This window comes from Macrosteles quadrilineatus, unplaced genomic scaffold (assembly GCF_028750875.1).
Source record: "Macrosteles quadrilineatus isolate MER2022 unplaced genomic scaffold, UCM_ALF_1.0 Scaffold_9__3_contigs__length_116548681, whole genome shotgun sequence".
Taxonomy (NCBI): Eukaryota; Metazoa; Arthropoda; class Insecta; order Hemiptera; family Cicadellidae; genus Macrosteles; species Macrosteles quadrilineatus.
This window is the reverse complement of record NW_026542602.1, coordinates 73312258-73340112: the sequence shown is the minus strand read 5'-3', so window position 1 is coordinate 73340112 and position 27855 is coordinate 73312258. Positions and strand designations below refer to the sequence as shown.

At 34.7% G+C, this 27855-nt stretch overlaps 1 long non-coding RNA gene across 3 annotated transcripts in view; it reads left to right on the top strand.

Annotated features, from left to right (window-relative positions):
- The first annotated feature begins 2483 nt into the window (after positions 1 to 2483).
- LOC129004286 (uncharacterized) overlaps positions 2484 to 27855 on the top strand; it is a 48811-nt gene continuing 23439 nt past the window's right edge. For all 3 annotated transcript variants that reach the window (XR_008491690.1, XR_008491691.1, XR_008491692.1), the window contains exon 1: positions 2484 to 2804. This is a non-coding gene — a long non-coding RNA (uncharacterized LOC129004286). The remainder of the gene's footprint in view (positions 2805 to 27855) is intronic.

The following is a 27855-nucleotide window of genomic DNA, read 5'->3' as shown; positions in this document are numbered from 1 at the left end:
ATAGCTGTGTTTTTACAATTACTCAAAATACGTTGCAAATCATTGCGGAAAAAATAAAAATCATATTTATAGTTTCTATACAAAGCTATTAAGTCAATTTCAAAAGGTTTATCATTTATGGTAAAAACTAATGTCAGTTTAATTAATTCAACTTCACGTGACTGAAAGCGTTCATAATTTAAAGTTAAATGATTAGAAATATAAATTACCACTCCACCAGTCTATGTGTATAAGTTGAGACACGTTTGTAGAAAACACTAAAAAGGCAATCTTCTAAACAATTTTAAAATATTTACAACTTTAATTATATAGAAATGTTCATAACACAGTAAGTAATTCCATTAGTTGCATAAGCTTTTACGTGAGTCTTTTTAATTAATTGAAAATTAAGTCTGTAATAACTCTTAAAATAGCTCCTGTACCGGTACTTAATAATTGCTTGATTTCTAGCAACGAGTACACAAGTTAAAAATTCAACAATGCATTAACATAACAAGCTCTCTTTCACGCTGCAAGACTAGTAAACGGCAGAAGTAAGGCAGAACGGCAGAACTGCGGTATTGGTTTACCATACACGCCTGCAACGATGCGCTGCAAACCGCGCGACGAGTAGCTAAATGAACCGTAGAGTAAGTGAGCCTTCTAATATTTGTAGAGGGTTCACTTACTCTACAGATCATTGTGCCAATGAACTGTAGAGTAAGTGAGCCGTCTTCTATTTGTGTAATAGTTATCATGAAATAGGCTCGTATAGTATACGAGCCTACTCCTGTAATTTATTTAAATTCAGTATTTTGGCTCGTATACTATACGAGCTTATTCCTGAATTATTCAAGAATTCATACGCTTGGCTCATAGGCACAATGATCTGTAGAGTAAGTGAACCCTCTTAATTTATTTGATATTTTTGATCGGCTCGTATAGTATACGAGCCTGTAGTGCAAGTGAACCTTCAATATTATTTACGAAGCTCGTATAGACTATGATTTGTAGAGTAAGTGAGCCATGTGTTTTAAGAATTACATATTTGGAGGCTCATTGTGTCAATGATTCGTAGAGTAAGTGAACCCTAACCTTTACATTAACGACCAACCGTTGCCAAACGCTACACGTCAGTATATATGCCGATGATACGGCGGTGGCGGCACAAGGTAGGAGTTTTGAAGAGGTGGAACAGAAGCTGACTATGACTCTAAATGAACTTTCCCAGTACTATGACGCAAATCACCTCAAGCCGAACCCTGCTAAGACCCAAGTTTGCGCCTTTCACCTAAACAATAGAGAAGCAGGCCGTGAGTTGAATGTGAGGTGGCGGGGAGACCGTCTTCAGCATGTTGTCCTACACCCAAATATCTTGGTGTCATACTGGACCACACACTGACATTTAAGGCGAATTTTGTATTGCGACAAGAGGTTAAGTCTCAGCGAGGAATAATATCATCAGGAAGCTCACCAGCAGATGCTGGGGTGCTAACTCTAATGTCCTCAGAAAAACCTCAGCTTTAGCGCTCACTGCTCAGTGTGTCGGCTGCGGAGTACGCTGCACCAGTATGGAATGCATCGTCACATTCAAAAAAGGTTGACATTGCAGTCAATGACATGGCTCGGATTGTAACTGGGTGTTTGAAACCAACCCCAGTACACAAACTCTATCCTATCATAGGGATCGCCCCTCCATCAATCCGACGTGATGTCGCTGCCGACGCAGAAAGGACTAAGCAAGAGACAGACCCTCGTCACCCATTACACGGCCACCAACCTGCAGAGCGACGGCTTCGGTCCAGAAAGAGCTTTTTATCACGGACACGAGTCCTGGATGGATCACTCTCAAGCAATCGGGTGGCAAGGTGGGAGGCCACGTTGACTAACCCTCCCATACCAGCCAGGGAGGAACTGGCTCCTGGTGGAGGCCTTCATTACACGGTGTGGAAGACCCTAAATCGAATAAAGGTCGAGGTACCAAAATGCAAGACAAACATGCAGAAATGGAGTATCTTACCAGACGAAGAAAACATCTTGTTCACGTGTGGTGCTGTTCAGGATCCTGGCAATCTGCTGATCTGCCCACGCCTAGACCAGTCTTGCACATTAGATGATCTTTTACATGCGAATGACAAAGCCATATCGGTAGCTAATTTTTGGAAAAGCGAAGTCTGATTTCCGGACACGGAAAGTAAGTAAGTAGTAGAGACATAGATAAAACATACTCCCGTATTGGTTGGTCTATGGTACAGCTATTTCAAAATTTCTATTTATACTTAAAATATAGGAGGATTTTTATATACTTAGCACGATTATTTCCGAGTAACAAAGAAGAACACTGTTGACTGTTGGCAACATTGTATTCAAGTTTTAGTCCAGTTGACTTTTTGTTGAGTGGGTGGAATCTGGAATGGAAAGAAAGAGCTGAAAGAAGAGAAGAAGACTGCTGAGTGCTGAGTGCTGACTGAGACCGGGACCGAAGTGAATGTGAATGACGAATGTAGTCGATGTCGAGGCTTGAGGGGGGGTCAGAAAATGAAAACAGATTTCTGTTCTTCTGCTGACTGACATCATAGTCGCGGCAATAAAAAAAGAAATCGACGCTCTTTTCTTTGTTCATTACCAACATTTTGACGGAGTTTATCGGCCGTGTTTTGTGATACTCAGTTGTGTTCTGTAAATAATGGTGCATAAGCAGTGTAGGCTTTAGTGGAAAGTTTTATAAATTATTGAAAGTGTTGCATTAGTGTTGTGCGGTGCTGTTTTTTGCTCATGTTTAGGAGGATTTCTTCCCCTGGAGATAAACTCTCTTCTTGTGTTAAGTAAGTAACTTATTGTGTTTGAATCAAAACGTCATAAGTTTAGGAAGATTACTTTGTTTTCGTACTGTAGGCCTAAACTGAAGTTTTTGTTTGTCTAGCTGCTAGGCTAGGGCAAGTAGCTAGATGCTTTAGGTTTTTTTTTATTGAATTGAGGATTTTTATTTGCAGTTCACTTTGAAGGGCTAGTTAGTCAACTATGCAAATGAACACAACCCCAACCCAAAGAGTAATTCTATTCCTATATTTCTTCTATAGAGGCTTCTCTATTAGGGTTATCAGGTAGGACAGGTTTATATATTGTTGGACTACTGGTACTCTCATACATTCTGCTAAACACAATGCTACTGGAAGTGTAAAGTTGTTTTATTTCATCATAATAAGGCCTGTAACTTAAAATGATGAGATTGGATGATAATGTATGGCTATAAATCTTTTAAACTTGCGCTATTTTAATTTTCCTTTTTAGTTAGATAGGGAAATCCCCCAAGGCTACGTTACATACAACCTTTGGCTTTTGATACAACTAACTTAGACCATCTTAAGTTGATGTTAACTTTAAGCTGTCACCAGTTTTTTAATCAAATTTGTCGTAGGCAACATAATTTAGTTGATGCAAGGCCACACTAAAAAAAAACAGGACATAGGGCCTAATGCTTGTCAAGCATGACGTCACGATAGAAGACGGCAATGAGATATTATTTACCGTTTGTTATCAGCTGCTTGTTTTAATCTTTCCTTGGAAAATAAATAAATAAATACCTACGACATTGCCATCTTCTATCGCGACGTCATGCTTGACGAGCATTAACTTACGGCCTTTTTCTTTAGTGTGGCCTTGGTTGATGTGAGTCACAGAAAGATAAGTTAGCACAGCCATTCCATGCAATAGCCTAATAAACCAGAAGTTAGGGTTAAATTCAAATTTTTGTTTTAAGCTCACAGTTTATATGGTACTTGGAAAAGAAAGGTCAGAAAATTTACATAGGCTAAGTTTATGTACAATATATTCAAAATATGTAGGTAGGCCTACATGGTTTTTTGATATTTATTAGTTTAAACGCCTTCAGGATGTCCCGTCCGTAACAATGGAATGGGTGAGCGCTGATCTTAATGACTAAGGTAGGGTCAATATAGCCTAATCATAAACGATGTTTTCTACCAAGTCAAACTTATGGAATGACTTATAAGGCTTACGTGGCCCATTTACTATGTCAGCAACAAAAAAAATGTAAGGTAATTTCTGTCAATATATCCTAATCCTAAACGATGTTTTCTACCAAGTCAAACTTATGGAATGACTTATAAGGCTTACGTGGCCCATTTACTATGTCAGCAACAAAAAAAAGGTAGAAAATAGAATTTGGTAAGTTTAATAGGCCTTCTGAACTTACTTGTTACTTAGGCCAGCCTATATTTGGACACATTATTGTTAAATATTTACATTGTGGTGGATTACATTTTAGGCCTAAGCAAGAAAATACTGGCCGAGACAGTTCAATTTTTACTCTTTGTTGCCATAAATAAAAGGTTTGTTTACCTCATTTTCGGAATTCAACATACTTTCAGGAACTTATTGGAACCTGTAAACAGGGCTGTGAGACTTAGCTCCAGACATTATTTAGATAAGATTCGTCAATTCAATTCCCCCTTTGCCATGGTCAGCTCTGAGCCAGCTTTAGATGAGAGGATCACATCTCCCTGAAGGGGATCTACAATTTCAAGATCCATGACATGTTTTACCACCGAATAGCCTAGGTCATCTAATTCCCCAAGAAGGTCATGATCCTGAATACGAACAGATTCATAAGTACGACGTTGGCACTGGAACCCAACAGAGAATGAATCATAATTCAAACAAAAAATGCAATAAAACATATGTGGGAAATAGGGTTACAATGCCAACCCATTTGCCCAATCTTTTAAGGCTGTAGCAGAAATTTGTAGGGACGAGAGCTCCAAGGAGTCAATTGAGATTCTTATGTAGGTACATAATAAGATACAAAAGAAGTGACTTCCCTCACTACAATGATGTTACCTGTATAGTTGTCGCAGCTATTTTTAAAGCTGAAAAGAAAACAGAGCACCACCTGGCCAAATAAATCTTATAGCCTAGTTTTTTTTTTTAACAACCAACTAATAATGTTAAACTCGTTTCCGTTCTATATCCGACGTTAGATCCACTTGCTTACCCTCTTATGTTCCAAACCGGAGACTTAGATTGGGGTCCCTATTTAAACACGCCTAAAACAGAGCATATCGAAAAAATAATTTAACAATGCTATACCGGTAGGCCTAGTACGTGTCGTACTGGTTGGCGTCAAGAGAGGAGTTTAGCTTGCTCCATTAGGTCTGAAAAGCTCACTTTACAGTGTATGGTTGACATCAGCTACGTCCTCATACGGCACCCGCCTACAGTACATAAGAGATAACCAAAGCAGTATGAAAGTTGATCTATATTTAGGGCTAATTAAATATTGTAGACTTTTATAATTTTTTACAACAAAATATTTTTAGTACTTCTATAATCAGTCATAGAAATTACTTTAGAGTAATTCTTTAATTTCAAGTCTGCTGTTTATGTTTTTGTTCTTTATTTTATTATTACAAGTTGCAGTTTTACTCGATTTTGATCAACGGGTTATCTAGTAGGGAATAAGCTATTAACCGAAGGTCTCATGGTAAGACCTAGACCCGGGACTGATTTTTTAACTTTTTGAGATCCCCAGAGGCCAAAAACACCGTCCGTTCAAATTCATATAGGCTAGGCTATACCTTATATATTTATATAATTATTTATATATTTCTATCTTAAGTTTAAATATAGGATAGGGCCTAAGATATATAAGCTAACTTATATAGGTATGTGTGTGTCAGTTAGCTCTATATAACTCGAGCAATAATTATCTGATTTTGACAAAACTTAATACCGTACAAACGTAAACCTTCGATTATTCAAACGAGTTCGCAAACCAGCATAATTTTTTGGACGTTAGGAACTGGAGTTTTATGGTCTAAAAATTTATTTTTCCATTTTGACCCTAAAAACGCCTAATTTCATTATTTCTCTCCTAACCATTTTGTAGAGCTTAAAAAAATTAATTTCATTGAAGCATTGTTCTAAGTTAGGCCTGTGGGCAACGGTTAGGCTACAGAGATAATTTTAAAAATTGTAAATTTAAGATTCCCACAGTTATCTTTATGGAGAATAAGTAAACAGTTAGTTGAAGTCCTAGTTTGCTTGTTTGTGAATACATTTTGATCAAATTTAGAAAATGCATTTGTTTCATACTAAGTTAAACTACACACCGGTAGCCTATGGTAGGCTAATAAGGTTTTAAACAAAAAAAAAAACTTTTTAGCCATGCAAACCTAAGTAGGTAGCCAACTTGTTAAAACGCTATTTATAAGGAATAAATGCAATCTTTTTAAGGGGGTACTACTTATTTTAGTGTAAATCCAACTAGGCAAATAGAAATTTGTTTTTAAACCAAAATAAAGCTTTTCTCTGTGCAGTAGTTCAAATTGACCTAGCTCAATTTACAATTAGAAATTTGTTGATAAATAAATATTTGAATTATTATAGACAATAGCCCATAAAGCAGTGAATTTGTGGTTGACATTGGCGCCAGGATTCAAGAACTGACCACATATACATGCAAATAAGATAGGGAGAGTAGTACATGATCGTTACTGTACCATTTGTTGTTGGATACTGTATTGTGAAACATGTTGGAAGTAACAGTCCCACTCATACTCCCACCTCTTTATGTAGGTAAGCCATAAGATTTACTGTAGGCCTATAACAGCGTTTCCCAAACTATGAACCCATCAGTGGGTTGCGGGAGCAATTTTGATGGATCGTGGGAAGAGACCAAACATAAAACATTTGTTATTAAGACTTGTAATAAAAAAAAATATAGTTGTATATAATAGTTAAAAATCGGTAATAAATTACCGAACGTACCGAACACCAGAATAATACCCGAACGTACCGAGCACCAGAATAATACCGAACTTGTTAAAAGGGATGAACTTTTAGAAGGGACTAAAAACTGATTTCTTAATCCAATATCCCACACAATACAATTGCAATCGCTATGATATACCAAGGTTCCCGTCCCAAAATAATCCCGAAATCATCATATTGCCAGAAAAAATAAGCTTTTAGAATTTTCAAGAGTTTCAACATCCCTAGGCCTACCATTCAATACTCAGTCAATTTTTTACACTACGGCGGGACGACCGGCAACGGACCAGCTTCCGTCGTTTGTTAACAAGTCCGAGAGACAGAACTCTAGGACATTTCCGAGCTGCCGTACCGTACAGACAGGACTCCGCGCACCGACCGGGCGGGCGGCACGGGATTTCCGCCATTCTCCGCCGGTATCCGTCAAAGTCGGACTCACAGTTTTAGCTCGCCGACTGTCCTAAATTGCGGATGTGAAAAATTCCGTCCGTCCGTGCAGTGCCGCCCAGTGCACGCGTTTATAGGGGAGATAAGGACCGATCCGACCCGGGTAGCTGATAGGCGTGCGCACCCTACGGTATATACACTGTAGTGTGTATGTTTGACATGGGTCCCTGGCTCTTTACCGCTAGGCATACATGAAGATGCTAATATGCAAGTTAACCCCCGTGAATTAATTTAATTGTGAAATTTAATTGTTAGTGTGATTGAGTGGGGACCTTTATATCTAAAACTCAAAAGTTTTCTCAATTCTTGCCATAGCTTGTCAAAGTAAAAAGCGTTTTAATTTTCACTATAAAGGTTAGCCTACATTTGATGACAATAATTAATACAACAGTCCGACCGTAGGGCAGCGAAACTCATTAATATATTGTATATCGAATGCAACAGTGTAAGAAATTGCAGCGAAGGACGTCGAAGGCATTGTAATTTCCTGTCATGTTGATTATTAAACAGCGGAGGAACGAAGCCATGTTGGCGGGCTCAAGGTCCAAGGTGGCTGTATTGTTCTACAGTCCTGTCATAATGGGTTTGATCCCTTTGTGTTGGTATCAAAACTGCTATTTAGTTTACAATATTATTTTACAAAAGACAATAAATCGGTAAAGATTTTCCAGTTGATTTTTCTGTCCAAAGTTTGACGTTGAACACAATAATTTGAGAATTGGGAGTTACAGTAAATGCATTTTATTACTAGTTGGCTGTTTTTATCGTTTTACTGCAAGTAAGTTAGTTGGATGTAGTCCCGCTCGTCAGTAAAAATCTCGTTAGTAACAAAGCTCTGTCATCTCAATCTTTCAGCAACCTTCCCTCATATTCGCCAATATGCACCCTGGTATGTGGACGTAGTAGATATCAATATTTTTAAAAATTTACTACCATTTTAAAACCATTATAAAATAAGCTGATCATGTACAGAACAAAGTGCACCAAACCAGACATGGTAGTTTCCATTTGACGGGTGTGCCATTCTCTCTCGAGTGCAGTAAGATTAACGGCCGACGACTCACAGCCGCAAGCGATGATGTCATTGGTATTTAAAAGCAGGCCGTGTCGAGTATCTAGACAAAACATAACCTAGAATTAACAGCTGTTGATGCAATTTATCCAATCGAAATCGTCTGTCAACAGCTGTTGCCGTGGCCATTGTTGCAAGTATACAAATAAGCCGTAGCGATATTTATTATTACTAGAGGTCGTCCAGTGGTCGAAAACTCGACCAAAAATAAGTAATGTGCAGACTTCTCTATTTTCACCCCACGCTGTTAAAACATGTAATTGGAATTTCTCCCATTTGTTTTGATTTTCTATTTATTTTTTGTTGTTATATCGTCACCAGCATGGCAACCCACAAGACCCATGTTGATTTTTTAAAATTTCAAGTTCTTTTTTCGTGCTTATTTTTTAGCCTATTTTAATTTATAAAGGGATTCTGCACATCTACAGGAAAATATTTTTCTAACATTAAGCGTAGATTTTTTCCTGTGATGCGCACGAGCTGAGAAAAAACATTTTAAAGAAACATGCTTGCCTATTAATATATAGATATTATTGTGGTCATTGTTTAAGGCATTTTACAAAATAAAAATATAGGCATAGGCCCTATGTAAGTTCAAAATAAAGCTTAGAGTGTGTAGATTTGCCGAAAAGTATTGGTATGAAAGAATTTCCTATGGTTCTGCCCCACAAGCCGACTTCCAAAGGGCTACGATTTACATGTTGATTAAACAGCTGGTCGATGCAATTTACCGGTATTTATTTATTTACTTGAAAGGGATTCTGTGCTTTGTTTACATTGTGTAAATTTGTGCATTATTTAGGAAGAAGGTTATGTTTAATTAAATAAAGGTGGTAAAACTTATGTAGAATTTTGCTCATAGGTTTTTTGTAATTTATATAGTAAGCTACAGGCTTGACTAAAATTGAAGAACTAAGGTAAACATATTTTTCATTAAAAACCAATATCAAGTATTTGGTTTAATTGCTATCTACTTCATATATTAGGATGTCGTTAGATTTCTTTTGGACAACAAAATAATATAAGTAGGGGTTTAAAAGTAGGTCCACACTTTCAAATAGGTTTATCCGTTCAAAATAAATCACAGAGTTACAGTATTTTATATACACATCAATGCCACTTATGGTTCATACATTGTAGTAATGGTTGCCCAGAAAATTAATACCTGTCTCAAAAGAAAATAATGTTCCTACACCAAGTGGCAAAATTAAATTTTGTTTCTAAAATAAATTAAATAATCCATATGTGAATTATTTCATACAGAGTTGTAGACTCAAACTTGGCTTTGACATGCATTTGAAACACTAGTGGTAGAAATTGTTTAGTTTGTTGTATCGTATTGTGTAGAGCCTGTCGGTCTGTGAACCCATAGAAGTGCTCTCAACACAAAACCTTTACTGGTTGGAAGCTACTTTAACTGTAAGACTTTCATTCAACGATCCCTACGGTAAAATAATTTATACATGTAATAAAATACGGTACCCTAATAGCTACGAATCATCCTCACTGTGATAGTGTGACATGTAACGATATCAGAAATGAGAGAGCAATAATTCATTAGTTCTTGCAGTTGATTGACAGCTATTGTGTAAAACCTTGCTTCGTAATTTAGTTAAAGGTGCTTTCACTTTAAATGTTTCTCTCGAACCTATTAATTTAAAAATTCATGTTGTAGTACACATATATTCATGTTGTATATATATAAACTATTTAAACAAGATAAGATTTAATTAAAATTACGAGTGTGATACTGTATAGGTTACTAATACTGTATCCCTATACAAAAAATCGACAGTAATAAAAGTCTTCGTTCTAGGATAAAAAAGTTCAATTTCGTTTCTAAATTAAATGGTAGGAGTGAAACAATTTTTAAGGCATTTTCAAAGAACCAGCATTGTCTCTTTTGTACTGACCCCGTTGCAAGGCGTGGGTATAGCTGCTAAGTATAAAATAAAATGCTTGCTTCTTAAAACGTTTTAGATTGGATAATATTAAAAATCGATTAGCCTGAACAAAAAGAGCAAAAAAATATCCCTCTAAGTAGTATTCTATTTTAAAATTGATACCGTTGATATCGTACGCCACAAGCATTAATTGTTTTATACAATTGAAACGGACATAGATTTTTACATCTAGGAACCACAGAGCATTAGGAACCTATTACCATAGACTAACCAAAAAAACAAACACAAGTAGATTTTGAAGCTCGTTTTTCGTGTCTAGTTTACTTTATATATTTTTTTATTGTGTCACTGAATGAACAAGTGTCGACGATATTTTGTTTATATTATATTATTTTAGGGTTGATTTAATGAATTGTGCTTTACTTTTTGGTTACATAACTAGGTGACGAGTTATTGCTTATGATTAGATCTATTTCGTTAAACGAGGTTTTAAATTACTGAAATTACAAGAAACAAATTATAAACAAAACACGACCTCTACAGTACACCGGACAGAACAATAAAATTGGCTTCAGCTGTTCCATAAAGATGATAAATCTACTAAGAGAGTATGTTTTAGACGCTACAACGAAAATGTTCAGTGACCCCGGAAATTTGCCACTATTATGACTACAGTAAAAGCAAAGTTAGGTAAATTGTCCAACAGCTGATCGTGTCGCTATTTGTTAGATTGGCACCCCCGCGGTCAGCTGCGCTGATTGTTGTATCCCTCCCCTCAGTTGTCATTGACCTCCGCCGCGGCCGCCCCTTGAACTGTCATTTGTAATCCACTTGTTGTTGTCTTTGTTGGCCTCCGGGGAACCAGATTCAACCGAGTCAACAATCTGAACCCAACTGATTGTTTACAGTTTAATTTTAGAACATCTAGCAGATTTTTTTTATTTATTACTTAGACCCCTTCCATAAAACAATCATATAACAAATGTTTTTTGTATAAAATTAATTTATACCTATACACATTTTAAGTGCGATTCATATTTTGAACAAATAAATGTATAGGCCTACTGGGTATAAGAGAATTAATTTATGTGCATATGAGCATTGACTATGTACCTCTCCTAGGTGTATAGTCAATTACGAGGCAGAGTTTCGATGGTTTGCCCGCCAAAGATTTAACTCTGTGAATGGAGAGATCTTGTATGCCATAACAGACCCTTGGGGTTTTTTTTTTTGTAAATTGTGTTTTCTCACTTAACCCGTAAGATGCGGTCTGAACATGTCAGTAGCGGTTTTTAAATGTTGATTTATTACTTACTAGTGTTCAAAATTGTCTATTATTTTTCTATTTTATATAACTTATGCCATTTTTCTTATGTCTTATGCCTTATGCCATTTATCTTCAACCGACAAATTTATTGTTTTTTGAAGCAGATATAGGTATGACTAGCTGTGTGCCCGTTCTACGCACGGGGATCTTATAGTAGTCAGTTGAAACCTTCTTATATTAAGATTAAGAACAGCAATTAGTTTGCATATTTGCAGATATGCTGGCAAAACTATTATATATAAAACCTTCGCAAATACAGTATCTGACAGTTCAAGCCAAAATAAATGCTTCGCAATTAAATGTCACCCGGATCGTGTTGGTCCATATGTCCAATGATGAAACTAAAAAATGTTTTATAGATCCATGAAACGTAGCCCTAAAGTAGGCCTATAATTGAAAGTTACTTTCCACATCGGTTAACTTAAACGTATTTAAAGTACTACCTCAACCTCACCATTTAACACTTTCCGGTTGACATTTTCAGTATCAAAGGTGCTCTTGTCCATTCCGTGAAACACTGAGAAATAAGGACATTAATGCGTTACCAACATACAACAAAACAACACAATACAACAATCCAACAAAGGCCACGAACTATTGATACATAAACAATATAAAGGCGTAAACAATTCATGATGGTTTGCCCAACAAATGTTTTACTCAAATAGGTTATCATTTTCTTAGCATACCGGGTAAGCTAAGATTTGGAATCCAGACAGAAAAAACAAAACTTATACAGAGTTAAGACATCACTTAAATTGAATACGGACGGCTCTAATAAATAAGGTGCAACACCAACGATATCAAATTTGTAAACTACCGGTTCTAAGGAAAAGAACCAGTACCTACGTAAGAACCTACCTAAGAACTATAGTAAATCGGACCAATTAAATACATTAATATCTAGTCCCGAGGTTATTGATCTCTTGCTTTTGGACTTTCTAGTAAAAAGTTATAGCGTAAACTTATCGGTGTCAGTTTGAAAAAAAGCAACATTACCCAAACAACTTTTTGTTATTTAATAGATTACGCATTCTCTAAACAATGATTAGTATATCTATTAACATTAGAAGGAAATGTGACGAAAATCACACAACGGAATCGGTCTCTCTCTTGATCCCAAGGAGTGTTAGTATTTGAAAGTCGTTCTTCATAAAAGTTGTATAAACTTGTTATTAGCTTGATAGACTAGAGCCGTTTGAAAATCACTGACTTAAGGGGAACTAACTTGTCAATTTAAACTTGGTCCTCAACAAGGTTTACCCGGAATCTGATACCCGAGAATCAGACTTGTTTTGAACTTGTTATGACAACTAAAAAAATCCACAAAAATCCACACATAATAATAGTTACCATATTTTAGTCTTCAGTATCCAAGTGTTTTACTGTAGCGTCTAGTGTTGTTAGACGTGTATTCTGTCAGCTTATATTCAAGCTTAGAGTTTCATTCAATGAAGGGATACCATTTATTATGAGTGCACTTTTGAGTATATTTTTACTTGACCTTAATTGTTCTTTAAAATTCTTTAAAAAGAACTGTATGATTCACCTTCACCTATTAAGTCAACGTCATTAAAATATTTTATTAAAATATCGGAACACACCTACAATAATGTTCGTAATATCGTGAAAATATCAAATGTGGCGGTAACTAATACACCTAGTGTTCCTTGGTAAATTAAATATCCACAAAAAAATGACGAAAATCAAAAAAAAATGACGTAAATTAAATGACGGAAAAGACAAAGGACTATACATTGTTACTTATAATTTATGTTAATTAGTAATATTTATTTTCTCTTTGTCACCGCTATGATCCTCCTCTTTGTTCATTTATCATCATTTTTTACTTGGGGAGCTAGCTATTCCGACACCACCTTAATAATAACCGGCGGTGACGGGCCAGTGACATGGCCCGGGCCAAATGCGCCATGATTTTAATAAATTTAGTATAGCCTAGTATGTTAAAAAAAAAAAACTAATTAGCCCTTGGACTTGACGAAACGTTCGTGGATCGTGCTAGTTTTGGGTTACATCTTTGTTACATGAAGATTTGAATTGCTTTTGTTTTGAAGTTACATGCTGTAAGCGCTCTTTGTTTCAAAACTGCGTGATTACGTTAGGTTTTAAAATATTCCTTATTATAACTTAGAAATAAATATATTGATCACTAAAACTATAACTATTGAATACACCTCAAGTGTTCAAATTAAATACGTGTTAATAATCCTTAGGCTCTATTCTGATGCTGATCTTCTGTTTGTATTTTTGTTTATAGATTACTTCTGAGGTTTTAAGTTCAGGGCGGGAATGTCTGAATTTACAATTTCACGACGAAACATAATTTTCGTTGGGTTTTCACATTTTAGTGTGTACCTAAATGTGTGTTGAGAATGCTACTGAAGTCTGTAGTCTGTACATTGTACAGTAGCGTCGTATGGTCGTAGCCAGCGGAGCGTCTCTGAATCTGATAAGCTGTGTTCCGTTCCCACCTACACGACTGCCACTAAACCATCTCCCCACCAGAAACCGTCTTCACAGATCAAAGAGGACTTTTGGGTTCGGTAACATATCGTAGTAAGATAGGCGTAACTCGGCGTATTTATACTCAATGAGTGAATGACGAGTGCTGAATGGTTATGCCTTGGGTAGCTTTGTATGGACCAGATGTTTATTCAGCCAGGGCCAAGCTCCAAGGTTTCAGGTTCAGGTTGTATTATAAGCCCAGTGATCAGTGACAGATGTGGGTCTATTATAATCTTCGTGTTTAGAAGCCGCACCGGTTTTCGAATCATATAAAATCTACTGACAATATTTGTTGGGATTGAACATACGGCCTTCTAATCACTTATAGAAGGTCGCTGGTTCGATCCTGATAAAAGTCAGTAGCTTTTATAATGTTCGAAACCGGGAATAGGTGTTCATTAGGTATTTTTTGTAGCTTGTCTAAATGATATCTGGGGCATAAAATGTAACAAAGTGTGGGGTGAAAATGCGAAAATGTGTGAGAAGGAGGAGACAGATATATCTAGGCAGTAATACTGATACAAATTTCTATCGTATGTATATTTTTTAAATTCTCATTTGCCAAATCGTAGCTTAGTAGTATTTAGTGCTTGCCTGACAATTGAGAGGTCGCCCAAGCAACACATATTATCAAAACTTCATTCTAAAATCACCCTTCATATTTAACTGAAAATATGCTTAATGTGCTCGTCACTTTGCAAAGTAATTATGAAGACAATCAATGCGCGACAGTATATAAGGAGGTGGATCCAAGGGAGTACACTCCTAAAACACTTGTTTTAAAGACGTCCAAAGTCATAAGAAACTGAAACTACAAAAAATAATAATTAATTGACAGTTAAAAATGTTAATTTATCTTTTTTTATTTTAAGCAAATTATGCTGTGTACGAGGTTTTTAACTGAGCACGGGGATGAGGTGCATTAGAAAACAACGCTATAACTTTTTAAATAATGTTTTAACTTTTGTTACACCTTCAAATTTTATTTCAAAACTTAAATAACCGTTCTACACTTTTGGCAACAATATGAGGGTACAGAAGAGTAAAATGTTGTTAGTTTGAGTTAGTTTTTGTCACAAGCCAGAGTTTATTAGGCAGGCCACCGTTTCATTTGGTTTATCTCTGCAGCCGTGCAGCCTCACCCACACACACACACACACACACACAGCGAGCTGGTAATGAACTGTGTTACTTTGAAGTTTTTGCGTCAAGGGAAATTATTCAGTTTCCACGCAGCGCGGTGTCATGTCAAGCTGTTTATTTAACCCTTCGTCTGCTGTGATTAATCGTGAGTTTTACATGTTAATTTGTAACTCTTTCAAGTTTTGGATGATTTTAAAATTAACTTTTCAACGACGTTTTTTAAACCTATTTACCTCTAGGTTTGAATTAGAAGTGTGGCTGATTGATGGTTTTGTCCTAAGCGTTTAGGATCAGAGTAAAGTTGCACATTTTCTTTGTATAATTTAATGTTATAATTTAATTAATTTTTTGTATAATTTCTTTGTATAATGCAATCTTGTAATGACTCTTGATGAACTATGATCAGGTTTTAGTTCGTAGGTAATTTTCAAAATAAATAAATAAAATGGTCCTAATACGTTCTATCATAATGGCCCATCCCTTAATTTCGTATTTTTATAGGTATAAATTGTATTTTGCTTTATTTGTTTACATTTTTGTCCCTAATTTCCTACTGATAGTTAGTGGGTATTTAAGTAATAAAAAAATTATTTCTCCCTCCCAAACCAGTTAGTGTTACATCTGTGATTGGCTCCTCCAAATTTAATTTAACGGTTTTTATGGTGTATAAATAGAATATTATAACCGATTTAGTGACCTAGGTTTCAATAAAATAAATGTTAAATAAAAATAATGTTGGCTACGCAATTTTGAGAAGATTTCACTTCCATAAAAAATACTTTTTTTGTTTACGATCACATTCAAAGTAACAGGAGCAAGGAGTTCATACTTGGTTTTCTCCACAAAGACTAATTTAATGTGTAATCCAATTTCATTATAAACCGAAATATCTTATCACAGAGACAGAAACTCAATAGATTCTTCTCCCGTTATATACGATGCTTCGCTTCGTCCTTTCTAGATTTATTAGTGTGCCTGAATGATTGCAGCGTAATAGAATGCAAGTTAGTTTGAAATTTCTCGTGCATTATCTTGTATTGGTGAGTACAGCACTCTGACATATATCACGCAAAATTAAGAGGGAAAAATTATAAGACATCATTGCACTCGTGTGTAACGAACGAGGAACACGCATAACAACCATCCTCATAATTTTTGTACAATGACAATAAGTCAACTTGTAATATCCGTAGTCAATGGTTCCGCTTGGGACCAAATCATATTATCCTCACTTGAGATGTCCAAGCGCTTTGCACATGATACGATTGCACATTTTATGTACACAGGAAGTGGTCAAAACATAAACAGCTGATTGAAAACCTCGCTGAATCTAAACAATTCAGCACGTGCACTATTTTTCGTTGTCATTTTCTTTTCTGTACAAATAAAATCTTGTTATTAATCACAGGATTCTTTTCATTGTTTTCATAACAGCATAAGCAGATCAAAATATAACAAAGTTATTGTGTTACCTGTTTGTTTTTTTAGTGAATTTCCCATATAGGGAATAAGCTATTACCGTAGGTCTCATGATAAGACCTGGACCCGGGACAGATTTACTTTTTTGTTTTTGGACTATAGGAACGGGGTTTTATGGGGTAAAAATGGATTTTTCCCATTTTTGACCCTAAAAACTCAAAATTTCATAATTTCTCTCCAAACAATTTTGTAGAGCTTAAAAAAGAAATCATTTTATATGTTAAAGCGTTGTTGTATGCTCAACGGTTACGGAGATAATTAAAAAAAATTGTATATTTAAAATTCCCATGTTATTTTTATGGAGAGTAAACCAACTGTTGTAGTTTGCCTGTTTATGGATAGGGCCTATACTATTTTAATAAAATTTAGCGATTTTGTTAATTTCATACTAAGCTATCAACATTTCAATAAAAACAAACCTCAATATCTTCGCCGTAGCAGCAAACCTAAGCACTCACTAAAATTAATGTTATTTAAATAGGACATTAATCTGACAATTCTTAGAGAATATTTTAGTAGAAATCAAGCCGGGTAAATGGAAATTCGTTTAGTCTGCAGGTTTGCTGCGGTGGGGGTATTTGTTTTTATTTTAGGGAAAAAACAAAACAAAAAGTATGTCGCAGATTCGTTTTATAGGCTACAACAGTCGTCATAACACACATTAATTATATCTTCAGTGATAATATGTTAGAAATATGTTTATATTTACTTTCAGTAGATATATGTGAAATTATCCACTATGAAACTACTGGCCCAACAGAAAGAACAATACAGCATGGGTATTGTCAACAGTTTGTAGTTCTTTTTATAAGCGACTCTCGTGAAATGCTACCGTATCACATCATTGTGTACAATTGAGATATGGCGCCACTGTATTATTTTCAGCCGTTATCGACTGGATTGAAAAACTCCCAAAACTGATGATAAACTGGCTGACGAGCCCCGCCAGCCGCCACTGTCGCCCCCTTGCTCCTTCCGGACTTGTCGCTTTCATATATTTGTCTTGCTCTTTTTACCTCTATGGATTTCTTTGGAGGTTCGTATATAATGTTTGATCTGCACTATCAAATAGTCACTATGATCAAAACTAACCGATTCCACTCAGCCATATGAATTTAACCTTGATTTCGCCGATTTCAATGATTATTTAGACATAGTAACCACCAATAGTTTAATTTAACGAATGGAAAAGGGATGCTACAGTGAACCCCTTATTGTATTAAGGTTTTTTTGTGTCCTAGGACGCTAGGCACGAGCCTGGGATTTTTTCAGGCTAGACCTAGGGGTTGCGGCATTATCACTTAGATAAAATCCATTGGTGATTTGGTATGATTTGAACCCGGGACCTCTTGGACCGAAGTCTCCCGCTCTAACCACTAGGGGCAGCTCGCTCCCCCATATTAAGTATATGGAAGGTAGCAAAACACTATCAATCCTTCCTTGGTTTAAGGCAAATACTTTGTAAGATTGCTTAGCCTCTGACTTAGTCATAATCGCTCTGTGTAAACCGAATGTTAACATTAGTGTCGAGCTTTGTAGCCTCGAATTGGGCGGATTAATTCAAAGGGAAACGGGCGCGGCGAATTCTCTTTACGTGACATTAACTGTGATAATTGCTGTTCGTGTATTGATGCAGTCAGAACGAGTCATTGGTAGAAACTAAATTTTGATAGTAGTAGTCTTAATTTAACTAGTATAGGCTAATATTCCTCCCAATAGCGTTTTTTCTTTCTTTTTAGCGAATTTCCCTATAGGGAAGTAGCTATTACCGTAGGTGGCACGGTAAGACCTAGACCCGGGACCGATTTACTTTTTCATTTTGATGTCCCCAGAGGCCAAAAACACCATTCGTTCAAATTTTTATATATGTATATATATATAGACTTATATATATATATATATATATATATATATATACGTCCGTGAACGCGATAACTTGAGTAATTTTTGTCCGATTTTTAACCGACTTCCCCGCTACCAACAAAAGGAGGAGGTTCTCAATTTGTTTGTGGCGATGTTTTTTTTTCTATGTATGTTCACCAATTTCTCTGTGATTCTTTTACCGATCAGTGTGGTTCCACCACCAAAATAACCAGGAGAGCTTCTATTTGGTACCTTATATATTATGTTTAAGTATAATATTTGTTTCGGTGAAAAATTCTGAAAACCTTAAATATTCAACATTCATTTTGTTTACATTTGTGCAGATTGTTTACATTTGTGCAGAGAAGGCAATAAATAATAATAACATTCCTACAGCTGTTAGTTAAAACCTTTTAAATGAAGTTACAGACAGTTTCTTCGTGAAACAGTTGCTTCATATTGATTAATAAACTATTTCTTGCCATGGAGACTAAATAAGTTACATTGCAAAAATGCATTTTGTTTTGGTGACTATAAAAAAGGTATTTCAACGTTTGACCTGATTTGTGTATGATTCTGTTTTGAGTATTGAATGTTCTGACTTATAAAAACATAGTGAATTGCTGTATGATATTGACAATTTAAGGTGTATTGTGAAAACCAAAGCATTCGTAAAAGAGGTCTAAACATAAATTAGATGCAATTATTCCTTAAACGACATAAGAGGTGTGAGATTGCATAATCGTCAATCGTCTTAAAAGTGTTAAATATTTTTATTACTAAACATGCATTTGAAGACGTGGAGTGTTTATTAATATTCTTCACTGTCTATAATATTATGCCTGCTTCGGAAATGGGAAGCTGATTTGCAATTTCGACTACATCTTGAGCAAACAAAACCACCTACCCCTTACACCACTTTTAGCTGAACCAATCTTTCATACACGTATTTTTCAAAGGTAATATACGTGATAACAACCAATTTTCTACTTTTAAGAGATTTTTTAGTGCTGGTGGCTGAGGAATAACTTTCTTATTGTTCCAAAAGGCTTGAGACATTACTGTATTTCGTTTTATAATGTAGAAGTACACCAATTGCAGGAAACGATGTCTGGCATTTCAATGTCTCTAGGAAAGACATTCTTTTTTCATTAGGCCTAATGTAATGGACAACTCTTTGTTTTTTTAAAGGAAAATCCAAAAATGTTAATTTTTATACCCATTGATTATGTAAACTGAACAGGTGACTCAAGCAGTTTAAAAATAATGATTGTTCTGTGGCACTTTTGATTGTTTCAAGCAGTTTTGCTTATCAAAAAACTTCAAGTAATTAATATATAACAAATTATACAGTCACTAAAAATCATGAAATAATTTATTTTTGTAAAAAAAATACGACCGACTTCAAAATGCTCTAAAAAGAATGAAATAATTTCAATAAAGTAAACTTTTGTATTAGGCAAGCTCACGTATTTCAAGTCGGCGCAGCTCTATGATGATTTTTTATACAAAATTGAAAGATTGTGTCCATATTGCAGGTGACTATCTATAACTAAAGGTGTTAATCTGCATGTCTTTTTCATAGTTATGCGTTAAGTGTTATTTGATTACCGTCATCAGAGATCGGCATTATAGTGGTATTAACGAGTATCTTTAAAAAGATTATAACGCATTTAAATGTTTCTAACTTGGAAAAGTAACGTTTTAATACTAAACTAGCTTCGTTTCCCTATCATAATATCAAACTAAATTATTTTTCTATTCATATAGAACATTTGTGTGTGTTATTTTCATAATGCATTTATTCTGAAGTAAACATAAAATACAAGAAAATATTTCCTTTAGTATATAAACAAAACAGTTCAGTATGTTTTTTATATATTTATGTTATCCAGCTACAATTTATTGATTTTCAAAATACACAAACAATATTTAATTTCAATCATATTTGCAGTTTGAGCCGCGCCGACTTGAAATACGTGAGCTTGCCTAATACAAAAGTTTACTTTATTGAAATTATTTCATTCTTTTTAGAGCATTTTGAAGTCGGTCGTATTTTTTTTACAAAAATAAATTATGATGAAATTTGGTTTAAAGGTGTAAAGCGAGATAAACTTGAATGAGTTCGCGAACCAGCACAATCGGACCATGGGAACGGGGCTTTACGGGGGGTTTTATGGGGTAAAAATTGGTTTTTCTCACTTTTGACCCTGAAAACACAAAATTTCCCTATTTCTCTTTAGACCTTTTTAAAGAGCTTTAAAAAACAAATAATTTAGCATATAAAAGTATTTTTGTTCGATTATTAGTAACGGAGAAAATTAAAAAAATTGTAAATTTAAAATTCCCATGTTATTCTTATGGAGAATATTGTCAAATGTTGTAGTTCGCTTGTTTATGGATATATTTTGATAAAACTTGGCAAATTTATTTATTTTGTACTAAGCTATCAATATTTTACTCAAAAACACACTTTATTAGTTTCCTTGTAACAGCAAACCTAGGTACTCGTTAAACCTAATGTTATTAAAATATATTTAACTGAAAATCAATTCAGACAAATGGAAATTCGCTTTGTCGGCAGGTTTGCTGCGGCGGGGGTATTTTATAATCGATACGGTACAGAAAAATATTTGAGTCGTATATGGTGGTTGTTCAGTTGAATCGTAACCTTTCTCTGACGTGCGTCAGGGACTGCGCTCATTACTGTATTAACTATATGATGAACTTTTGTAAATTGTGTTCGTCATCTCTATAAATTGATTTTAAAATATTTTGTTTGCCGTTTATACATTTAAAGCAACATACTCGATATATTTCAGTAAAAAAACCGAAAACCCTCAAGCTATTAGTCTAATTAATTTGTTGAAATGAAGTATTTCCTGTGATTAGTCCATTGCAGTGTGATGTGATGGCGTGTGCGTGTCCAGTTAGTGAGTTTATGTGTCGCCAGGCCGTGTCGTGTCGTGTAGACGTGTTGTGTAGTCGTGTAGATGCGTGTGCGGCGTGTACTGAGTGTATTTATAGACGTGACCACGGCCCCCTAGGCCTGCTGCGACTCGAGATTTCATCTTTGGCGCAGCTTTCAACAGCCAATCGTCGCGACAGCTGGCAGTAGTCGGGCTGTGTCATAACTTCGCCCGCGGTTGTTGTCTTACAAGCGTATTGAAACTGATATGGTCTAGACTAATTATACGAAAACCATCTCTACAAAGTAACACAGATGGTTGGTCTCGCTGTGAATACGTGGTGTGTTTGTTTTAGATAACTTCTTGATCAGCATTGTACGTGTTATTAAATTTACGGAGAGTAAAAAAGAAACGTTTTATAATACTTAAAACATATACTTACTGTTACTCACAAGACGGTAAATATACATAAAAGATGGTAAGTGGTGATCGATTTCTTGTCATTCGCCTATCGGGTCTGATGATGATTGGAGTGTCCAATCGAAATCGATCACCACTTACCATCTTTTATGTATATTTTCCGTCTTGTGAGTAACAGTATAAGAGTAAATACATGTTTTGTAAATAACCGTTTCTTTTATTTACTTTCCTTTTGTTTTAGATATCACAAAATGAGAGAATCTGATGCCATGATGCGCGTGACATTATACATCTGAACAAATATACCATACTTTGATGTTAAATATTGTATGACAGAAATTGTGAACGCGCTGCACGCTGGCCTCACACCCCTGTTATTCACTAGAAGTTTTGTTTATTTACAGTAAACACCCGATCGACTAAAAGATACAAACATATAACTAATAATCATTGACACTATAATAAAGAGTTGTAGACGCCAAGCTTGGGAAAATGATCATGTGCTTCTTACAGCTTAGTTGCTAACAGTCAAATTGAGGTCCACGTTTAACGCAATAATTCTTTTACTGAAAAAGATGGGAAGTTTCAATATTTATTGCCTGTATTTTTCCTGAGTGGAAATCGTTACCTACATCTAGTACTAATTAGTAAAATGTGAAATGAATCTGTTTAACAGCAATAGCTCGAAGTATCTAGAATGGAAGAGTCAATTAGACAAACATAAATGGTGTGGGTAGATTGGTAAGGCTTGGCCAGGTTGATGAAGACGTCTGGCACAGTCAGCACTATAGCCTGGCCCGAGGGTGGAGGTATTACTGCCGTATCAATCTCTGGCCTTACCAATATTTGGGCTTATCTTTCCCTCCCCCGTGTCTCAACCACCCCCAGTCTCTCTCATTCCTTGCCCTGATACGTCGTAAAGTGTAAGTGGTGATAGATTTTTCATCAAAATGCTTTTTCAGCCACATTAAAAACCTTAGGGAGTTGAGTAGGAAGTTTACAGCTTTTGAAGTAGCGGTGGAATTTCAAAAAACGTAAACATTGTTCGTTTGGATGGATAAATGTTTACAAAAGATAAAGCATTATATTTGAATTAAACTTAACTTTCCATTTGAACTAATCACTTAATTCGTGGCTGTGTTGTGTGTCGGAATTTTATTGAAATGCAAACTGTCTGGCCTGCATTTCAATTCACAACTAGGTCTTGTGGCAAGGAATCATATCATCATCAGAAATCAAATCCTTTAAAAGAATATTGGTACTGAAATAATATTCATAAAGTCACAAACCGATGTACAAAATAAAAATACCCTTTATTTAATTCAATATAAAGTCTACTTGAATACACTGCCATAATCTGGATACAGTATTTTATTCCCCTTTTTCTTAAATTAATAATGTACTCCCTAAAAATACACATGAAAAATAACATTAAGTAAACACTTTCTTTATGTAAAAAAACCAATTATAATATCTTACATGGTTTGTAGGGTTGTTAAGGAGTTCTCAAGGATTCACTGGTCTTTAGGGCTTTGTCAATCAGATACAGTAACTTATTTTGTTTGTACTTAATTAAGCTGTTATTTCGTTCTTTTATCAAATGTATGCGGTGACAAATAACATTTCTTTTCTATATGTTTTTTTGTCTAGATAGCGTTTGCTAAAAATTAATTTACTTGGAGTTTTTAATAATTATTGTCTTGTTAGTGTCCCTTATAATTAACATGATTAACATAAATTTTGTATGAAATGTCGTATACTTTTCAAATATATCTGAATGTAGGAGAAAACAGTAATAAATGTACTAAGAATTATTTTCTTAATATTTCCCACACAATACATACGAATATTATTTTAATATTTCTATACCTCATTGTCTTTGATACGTAACGGCGTAGTTTGTAGTGTTTGTGAATGCCTAGAGTTCGCTTTATGAGAAGGCCATGGCTATAAATACAGTAGAATAATGTGGGGATAATGAGGGCTGTTAAGTAATTGAAGCCTGCATTAGAGTCGTAATCTGTGAGGAGTGGCTAAATGGGGCTTTATACTATTAATTGTCAGTTGTTTTTGTCACTTCCAGCTATAACTTAAATTTTTTTATCGAAATAGCTAAATAGGCTATAATAGTGTTATACTCCAAAAAAAAAAAAAAAATTAAAATTCGCAAAACCTTTGTATAATTCACTATTTTTACTAGGTGTATACTAAAGGTTTTTTAGGCTTATTAGCCTCTATTAATAGTGAAGAATACGCATGTTAATCAAACAAAATGACAACAATCTGAAAAAATAATATACAGTAGGCCTACCTAGGAATGGACACAAAACTTTGGATAAAAGTAGGGTCTTTATTCCTCTATAGACTTTGAAATACATTTCAAATTTCTTTTAGAAAATGGAAGATGAAATTTTCACAAGTTAACCCATTGAAACTAGATATAGCTTATTATGTAAAAGTCATAAATCCTAAAATCCAAAACATAAAGGTTTTTATTTTAGAATTTGTCTTTTTGGAGACATATTTGCCATTGCAAAGCAAAATTTTGAATCTGGATTTTACTTTTTTTTATTCCCATAAATGTAATATTTTTAAATAATATTTACATAATTTAAACATTCTGAAAATGTAATACAACATGTCAAGTCTATTGTTGTTTAAAAAATCAGTTTATGGTGTTATCATTTGTCATAATTCTTTCCTTACAATTTAAAAATTATTTATTTTCATAAAACTGCAGTATTTAACTTATCTTCATAGAATTTACATATTAATCAATGGCAAAACACTCAATTTTAAATAAAATATTGTAAATTCAAATTGTTCATAGGAGACAATGTATGTAAAGACTCAGCATTGTTTTTTTTTCAAAGATGAAGAGTTGACAGTAACTTGTAGGACTAGGGTGTAGGGTTCCTCCCCCCAACCCCCCCCCCCCCCCCACCACACATTGTATAATGGCCACTTGGGGTAACTGAGGCATCTCTGTGGTGTGATGACTTGAAAACAAATATTAAACTTCCACTTGCATTGCAAATAACATTGTTGCAGTATTCATAATGATCTAAACATTTGCTTTTATAACTTTGTAAATCGGTGTGTGTATTTTTCTAGAATTTTCATTGCTGTATAATCATCTTGGTCTAAAATAATTCGCAGACGAATTAATTAATGGCTATTTTTGTCAAAAGACACTTGTATGTAGCCTAAATTCCACATCTCACTATCTTAGTAAATATAGAAGTAGGCACCACCAGTAAAAATTGAAGTAGGTCTACTAGAATAATTAGAACATACTTAGGCCTAATTAGCACTCTCATTAATGTTTCTATGAAATTGTGTTTACTTGTTAACAGAAATAATAACTACTAATTTAGTTTAATGAATGAAGCCGAGTATAAATGTTTCAAAGAAGAAAAAAAGACAAAAAATAGACCTATTCAGTAAAATTTACCAAACACTATTTAACAGAGTTGTAATAGCAAATTATATTTTTATATACAAATATTGTAACAACGAGTCTATTTAGTTCACAACACCCTCACACGTTTGGATATTTTAGAGGTTATTGCTACTGTTACATAAATAGCATTTTAAAATAATAAACAACGAGGTGTTAGCCCGTCCTACGTACGGGAATTCAGTAGTCAGTTAAAACCGTGTACAATTCAAATCAGCTAGTTTACACATATAAAGACAAAGTATCTTGCAGTTTTAATGTGAAAAATCATCTTGTAAACAAATGTTGTGTGACGAAATATGTTTTTATTCCATCATGCATACGATATGCATTTTAAATCCGATAATTTTACAATAAAACAGCAATTCTGCAATTTTCACGATGTGAAAAGCGTTGAAGTGAGATTTGCAGCCGATTCGCACAGACGCACACTGATTATAAGTAGCCTACAGTAGAGAGAGTAATAGTCAATAATTGAGAAGTGTATAGACCTAGTCAATGATAACACCTTCCATAGCATACCTGCCTCTTCCATAATTATCATCACCACAATACAACTACTATACACAATTCCCAGTAGGTCTGAATAGAAACGACCTAAAATAAAACGATAGTATCCAATAAAATTTACAGTACACATAATTTAACTTTGGTGCCCTAACATCAAAACTAATAGTCACACCTATCCTTTATATCAATTTCACTGCATTAATTGCTAAATAAATAAGCGTAAACAAAGAAAAGTAAAGACAATAAAAGTTTGTTTTGAAACAGCTGTTTGGTTCAAATAACATTCATTTAAAAAAAAAAACTGGTCACATGTAGCAGGAATATAAAAAGTAAACACGCTAGTAAAGCTAATGACTTAATTGTCAATGTTTATTATCCATACCTATCAGTTCTATCCTTGATTCCTTGACATCCTTGATATCTTGACCCAACCCTCATTGAATAAATGTACATCGTAATTTCCCATATTAGTTAATTTAAACTACAATATATTCATAGTTGAAAGAAAAGTGATATTTTCACGTTTGGGGGCGCTGAAATAGGCACCCCCCAAACGTAACCACAACTGAACACGATTTCATAAAAGGATGGTTTGTCTAATTGCATTATCTTAGGTCTATGTTGACGTTGTGTTCAATCTATGTCATCCATCTGTTTATCTTTGTATAAAACCCGGCTGAGGTTGTGGTGGTAATTTAAAATCGTGATTCCTGATTATTCTTGATCTTCTTTTTATGACATCAATATTTCCGGGCCTATTCACAAAGTTAAAGCAGACAAACATTAATTGTAAACAAAAAGCTACCATGAAGAATTAAAACATGTAAACATTGTTATTTTTCTAATCTTTCCTTGAAAAGTGGAACAGTAAAATAGTTTGCATTTATCCTTTTTTATTAAGACTCGTGTACAGAGCCTCGATTTGTACTGTGGTTTAAATAATTTTGGTTAAAACTGTGGTCTAATTATCTCTACTAATCTTACTTATTTCCTATAATCAATGACAAAAATAAAATAACCTCATAGTTCCATAGTTTATATTTAACCAGCTGTTAGTAAAAACAAATTATATTGCTCTAAAACAAATCGAAGATTACAAAGATTTCTTTAAAAAAATAATTTTAACATCCTAGTATTTTACTATGTTTATTTAATTAATCTGCCATCCTCTTACAGAAGAATTGAACATATCAATGATTAGCATTACACATAGTACTATATAAATAAGTCAACCCTAAGTATGTCTTTACATTTTTATCCAAATGCTGAATTTGTGATACAAAAGCTGAATGTTTACAGCTGTTATGTTAAGCAAATTATTTTATGCCAAAAGCTAGTTTAGAATTTTAGCGTCGGCTGCTAGACTTTTTTAAAATTAAAACATAATTTCTAAAAAACTTTTTTTTTTTTTTATCAGAATTTATTTTACAATCTGTTCAAACTTCAAATATGAGAACAACTAGCTGTAACCCGCGGGCTTTGCCCCGTTTAACTTCTTAATTTTCAAGATTATCTCTTTCGCATGGCTCAATCACGTCCTGGTTGAAGTTTGTTCGCTACGCTCACTCACCTTTAGGTTGGAGCTTGTTCGGTACGCTCACTCACCTTTAGGTTGGAGCTCGTTCGCTGCGCTCACTTGCCTTCAGGTTAGCTCGTTCGCTACGCTAACTCGCCTCCAGGTTGAAGTTCGTTCGCTACGCTCACTCACCTTTTGGTTGCAAATTAGCTTTTGTCATAAATGTAAAAGAAATAATAGTGCTGCACCCTGTTGGTAATCCTTGTAACTTTAATGCTATTGAACATAATAGAACAGAACCAACTTGTCTAATTGAAACAGCTGTTAAGATTCAATAATTCCATTTCTCATAAGGTTATCATGGGAAACTCTGGAGCCACTGGGGCGGAGCCCGAAAGGATTTTTGAAATAAGAATATGCCTATATGTTAATCGGGAATGTGAGCTATCATCATGCCAAATTTCAGCCCAATCCAACCAGTATTTTTCGCGTTCACTTGTCACAAACA